The following is a 6,290-nucleotide window of genomic DNA, read 5'->3' on the forward strand; positions in this document are numbered from 1 at the left end:
TCCCCCCCATTCTATGCTGACCCGGGCCGGGGCTCGCTTTTTGGGAAGCCCGTTCCCACCGCGCTCACGGCCCGGCTGGCCTGCCAGCGGTAGTGGGAATTCTCCCGTTCCCTGGTCAAAAAAGGGTTGGTTGGATGCGGGATCTACTCCACGAGGAGCGGTACGGACGTAGATGATATCATCACGACCTCTCTTTGCGTACCGCTAGGGATGCTTAACGCCACTTCGCCAACTGGCATTACCTGCGCTTTCGTGTCTCTCAGTGTGGTCAGCACTGGGTGTTTCCGAGCAGCGAGGCTTACACCCATTCGCATTAATTCATCCAAAGTTCCTTACCCTTATGCACGAATTTTGGAATAAGCCATCTTCCTATCAAGGTTAAGGAGTCAACTGAGCATCTCAGCGGCGGGATTGAATACCCGGATCGAATCAGAGTTCACGCCGCCCGCCCTGAACAAATAGAATAGGAGGCGTGGGCCACAGGTCGCACATAAGCCATCGGGTCGCACGACAGAAGAACACCCAACATAAAGATGCACACTCCTCCATGTGAAATAGAAAGATTCATCTTCACTTTTTTGTAGTAGTCGTGACCAACAGCCATCAGCAGTCGGCTCGTTGGTAAGGCGAGAGCTTCAAGCCCGCTTTCTGGTGGCACACCCCCCAAACAAGCACCACTCGACGAGGGGGGGGCGGGGAAAGCTACAGGCCCAAAACCTTCGACCCTTCTTTCTATATGGGGGTGCCCGGGGCACCTCATCTTGTCATTTTGTTGCTCATTCCCCTTAGGCCGAAGTGTTTGGCCTTTACTTCGGAGCGCCCGCTCACGCTTCGCTGACCTATCGCGTGGTAAAGAGAAGAGAGTACGAAAGAATTGTAAACAGAGCAGACCGCAGAAAGATTCTAAATATGACAAGTCCCCCATGGATTCGATAATAAGGAAATGAAGAACGGGAACGAAACGAAATAAAGCATTTCTAGCGGATGAGCTTCTCTCCATTTTGTCTGGTAATAGAATAGGGCGGCTTGCTTTGACCAACACTCCACTTTTTGCTCTGTCCATGGAGCGTATGAATTTCCTTAAATGTAGATAGACCAAAAAAGGGAATAAAGGGATAGGAATAGGAATTATAGTACCATTGGAAGAAGAGGCACCAGTGGGAACATCTCTACTGACGAACCATTTCAATAGTACGGGTGCTGCCGTGCCACGGGGCACGACCATGGAAGTAATGAAAAAGAAGAAGTTCTGTAGTTGGACCATCTGCTCTATCCGTTCGATTTGAGCTTCTCCAGAGAAGATGAGACGCTAAAAATGAAAGTGTTCGCAACGCATACCGAAAAAGGGTACCTATGTTGCCGACCATTAATGACTAGTTCGAAGACCAGGAGCAGGGGCACGTGCCAAGAAAGATTTGTTACTTTCCCTATGGTTTTCGAACGTTTTCAATAAAACCTTCTCGTAGAAGTATTTTCACAAAGTTTTCGGTAATATTAGTAGATGCTATTCGAACCCTTCCTTTTATTAAGATTCGAATTCTTATTCTTATTATTATCTAATTATTCTTTTTTTTCATGTATATGCGTCAGACACAATCTACTAATTGATCTATATTCTGATACCCTACTATATCATAGTCTCTACTACTAGTATTTTTAATACCTCAGGAGCTCATGAGACTCTTTTAGTGAAATTCATAAGTCTCAATTCCCGAGCGATCGCACCAAAAACTCGAGTTCCTTTTGGATTTCCTTCTTGATCAATGACAACCGTCATCATATCGTATTATCATACCGTTGTCACGTTTGAGTTCTTTACATGTACGTACAATTACAGCTCGTCTTACTTCTGTCTGATCTTTCTAGAGGCATTTTGGGCACTGCTTCTTTGATTACAGCAACAATAACGTCACCAATATGAGCATATCAGTGATTACCAGCTCCTAAGATTCGAATACATATCAATTCGATAGCCCCACTCCGTTGTTATCCGCTACATTCAAAAGGGTCTGAGTGAGATGGATCTTGGAAGTCTGGTTTTTGATTGGATAGTGATCTCGGGCACGAGTGGTTGATCTTCGCGGGCCGTGAATGGCCATGGAAAGGAGTATTGATGTCAATATGTTCGATCGAGAAGATTGGACGATGAAAGACGGATCCTTTGTGGTTTGAATAATAGGCTGTGGTCTCGATATTGGGCTATGGGCTGATTGCTTTCTGTATGAGCCTCTTGTGATTGGGCTCTCGTGGGCGGATTACCCGATGTGTACTCATCTTCCAACAAAGAGGAGAAGACATAACCAGAAGAATTGTGAGAAATAAGTCAATTTATCAAGTTGAGGCATTTCGATTTGGATTTCAAATAAGAAAGACAGAAAAAGACTCCTGCGCCCTCGAGAGCATTCTCTTTCACTTGCATTTCTTCCTGAAGTTGGCTCGAAGACCTGTCCAGCCTTGATTTTCCCAGTTATTACTCGAGCGCGCTGAGGCAACTCTGAACTAAGCTCAGGGGAGGGGTAGTAGGTATGCTTCAAACCCTCCGGCACCTTGAAGAACGATGGCACTAGATCGGGAAAGATGAATGACCAATGAGGACAGGACAATGGGGGAAGTTGGTAATAGAGAATCCTCCCTTCTTCTTTGCTTTCTTGCCTGAAAAAATCCAAAACTAACCATTGGAACCTCATGGGCTACCGAGTTAGGAGATTCATTTTTTTTATTACTTTTACTTTTTTTTTACTAAGTTATTCTAAAAGATAAGAGCTAACCGACCATCCTGATTGAATGTTTGAGTACTCGGAGTCTCTCGTAAGTATGGAAAGAAAGTCTCTTCTTTCCACAACTCCTAAATTTCCCATCAGCCTATCCAATCTAATTCCAGACAGAGTCAGTAGACCTTACTTTAGTGTAGGTAGTGTCAGATAATTAGGAAGTCTTGATAGTCTTTCGTATAATCTCTTCTTCAATCCTAGGAGCAAAAAAGGAATGTCCTTTAGGGACCTTTGGATACCAAGATTTCCGACCTCTTACTTTCGTAGTTATGAATTGCGGAATAGAATCAATTCTGAAATTCATAAGTATATATCCCTCATCCCTATTGGTATCGGTTTGGGCCACTACCCAGAACCCTGCCAGAGCCCTATTTTTAAGAAGAAATTGACAGTCTTTTTTAGAACTAGAACTATGGTAAAATCCAGTATCGACAGGCCTAGTTCTTTTCCTTTGCTTATGCAGGGCAAGAATTTGTCGAGTTCAATCAGTACAATAAGAAATCCTAAGTATTTTTTTGGTCAGGCGACACCCAGATTTGAACTGGGGATAAAGGATTTGCAGTCCCCTGCCTTACCGCTTGGCCATGCCGCCAAATCCGATCCAAAATCGAGCAAAATCTTATTCATCCACATTATTTTACTAATTTTTATTCGTAGGAGGGGATTATTAAACCCTTTTTGATTTTTTGTAGATCGTTGAATCCCTTTGTACTTATCCCTTTCCAATCCCTTTTAATAAATTCATTCCTGTTTTTTATTGGACCCAGTTTTATTCTCTTCGATTGATTGTATCTCAAAACACACATTGCTTAAATACCTTCTCTTTCTATTGAAAAGAGAAAGGATTTCCAGTCACAGACTGCCAAATTTAGGAAAAATTGGAACCATTAACTATATTATTTGTTATTATTTGTTATTTTGATATTTTCTATTTGTTAGTAGTGAACGGTTCTAAAATGGGTATTGTATCCCAAATAGTGTTTCCTTAATGGCATAACAAAATCAAATTGATTTACGGCTAATCAGTATCAATTAAAAAAAAGAGAATTATGATATTGATATAGTGTGACCTGACCCCTGTTGCTCCAAGTGAAATTCTTTCTAGGGTTCTTAAAGATATTCTCCATTTTTTCCCTTTCCCTACAATAAAGTATAGTCTGAAGGCTAGCACGCACCATTCCTCGCTTATGATAATCTAAGGCCAAAAAGAAAGAAGGCTCACACCATAATAATACATACCCTTTTTCCTCGATCGTCAAGGTCGTGGATTTGGATCGATTTCGGTTTTACGGGCTTCATACATTGTTAAGAAAAGTACTCGGCATTGGAAAGCATCACGTTCTGGCCACACACAAAAGAAGTCGGTGGAAGGTATGGAATTTCTCGGCTGAAGGTCAGAAAGAAAGCAATCGCCAGTGCTCTCGGTTCCAGCAACGAGTCTTTTCTCTGAGAATTAAGGAAAACAAACTAACCTTGTCTGTCTATGTTCACCTTGACATGAAAGACTCTTTTCCTAACCTGACTGTTCTACCTGGCTAGTTCACTTCACTTTTCGAGGGATCCTGGATTGGAGTTCACTTGTCTATGAGTGTCCGAACAGCTTCAGATCCTTCCAAGGCGCAGGGGTTCTCTCTCCATTCACTTTGAGCTGGGTTTCTTGTGATCTTTTTAGTAGTTTTTCCGTCCAATTTTATGGTAAATTAAGTCTTACACAGCTGTCCCCAAGGATGTCCATTCCATTCGGCAGGGACTCCATCTCGCATTCGATCTCCCTCCTTTCCCTGAAAGAGTCGAGGTCTCTCTGGACTTCTCTTTTGCCTCTCTCCCAGATTCAGAAAAAGGGAGGAAGAGGGCCTCTCGACGGGAGTGATTCCCCGAAAAGAGATCGTTCCCAGCATCCTCGAGTTCGTAGTCAAACTCACCTTCATCCACCTTTCATGGACTGGCGCGGGCAAGCGCCGATGTCTGGAGCAGGAGATGGAAGCTTGGGTTGAGGAGGCTGTCAACGAGTCATCAAAGGCGATAGATTGGTTATATTCGGATTCGTTTGATTTTGATTTTCTTTTTTTTGGTTGTGAGAGGTCTGAGTCCACAGCTGGGGAAGAGTCGTCAGATGACAATTGAAGTAGGGGTCTGCCTCTTTCAAAGGGAAGCAAGAGTCTCATAGGGAAGGAGATCCTGCACAGACCAATCCCAATCAGGAAGAGAGTCTTGTTGTCAATGAAAGCAATTTTTCTATGTCACATATCTGCCTATCTCGTGTTGTGAGCTATAAAGTACCCACCAGGGGGGGGTGGACCAAGAAAGAGGCAGGCGATTGGGTCCTTCCCATCCTCTGTGATGTCAGTCTCTTTGTCATTCTTTCACCCTTGCTGAGTAGCGAAGTGAGCATACTCAAGATCCAATTCATCAATCATTTGAGTTGGTACGAACATAGGAATCCAGACTCCGCTTGATTCGATCTTCAGTTTCGACCTTCATCAGTCAGGAAAAAGAAGAAGGACCCACTTATTCCACTCGGAGAGACCGAACCAGGCAACAAAAAAAAAGAAAAACTGAAGGAAGTTCTCTTTCCATTCCAACTAAACTAAGTGAAAAAAGGGGGAGAGCAAAACAGAAACACAGGAACAAAGAAACTATGTCCAAACCAACGAGTCCTTTGGTCGACTCTAAAGAATGTATCGGGAGTTGGGAGTTAGCCGTCTCATAGGAGTGATAGCTGGGTTTTTCACGGAGTTTCTTCGTACGATTGAAAAAAAGAGTGCTCTAGGTCGGAGAAAACAAGAAGAAGATTGTTCACCAGTCTGTCTCCCAACCTCTTTAAAGCAGCTACCTACCGTGATCTGGTCTTGGGACAGCATTGGCACCCCCGTTTGCTGGATCTTCTAGGCACTCTAAAGCGCTTCCACGAGAGACAGATGGACTTTGAGTTATAGACGGAGAAGAGCCTTTAGAGGATCAAGAGTGATTCCTCAATAAAACAAATGGGATTTTGAGGGAGGGCTGAACGCGATGTACTGAAGGGTTCGCTTTCGCTGATCGGCGCCAGTCTTTCCTGCTGTGAATTTCCCAGGTCGGGAGGGGCCCTTTCCTTCTACCTTACTGAACCCATTCACCAATGATTGGATCACTCAAAGCTAAAGACCAATTCCTTCCTTTTAGGTGGTCTAGGTGGCTGGGATACTATGCCCTTCTTTTTAGAGGCTCAAAGACGAGTTCTTTGAAGGAAGCAAAAGAACCCATGTGTCTCGGATGAAGTCTACCCTCTTTTTGTGCCGGGAAGAAGAATGAGATCCAACTCAAAGTCAAGGAAAGCGGCCTAGACCACTGACTTTTGATGGAAGGCTTCTGAACATGGATTGGTCTGATAAAGCCAATTTTTCGGCGAATCAAATATTTTCTGAGAGCACTATGATGTTTTAGTAGCTTCGGGTAGGTAGATGTAGACAGGTACCTTTGATGTTTGAACTTATTCGCGATTTTGCTTTTAGCAGAGCTTCCTTTTCCAAGTATTATCTC

The 6,290-nt window shown here is 43.6% G+C and overlaps 1 non-coding gene across 1 annotated transcript; it reads right to left on the reverse strand.

Moving 5' to 3' along the window:
* Positions 1-3,292: 3,292 nt before the first annotated feature.
* TRNAC-GCA (transfer RNA cysteine (anticodon GCA)) lies at positions 3,293-3,363 on the reverse strand. The gene has a single exon. It is a non-coding gene; the product is annotated as a tRNA-Cys (tRNA).
* Between the last annotated feature and the right edge of the window lie 2,927 nt (positions 3,364-6,290).

The sequence above is a fragment of the Aegilops tauschii genome, unplaced genomic scaffold, assembly GCF_002575655.3.
Source record: "Aegilops tauschii subsp. strangulata cultivar AL8/78 unplaced genomic scaffold, Aet v6.0 ptg000530l_obj, whole genome shotgun sequence".
Classification (NCBI taxonomy): domain Eukaryota; kingdom Viridiplantae; phylum Streptophyta; class Magnoliopsida; order Poales; family Poaceae; genus Aegilops; species Aegilops tauschii.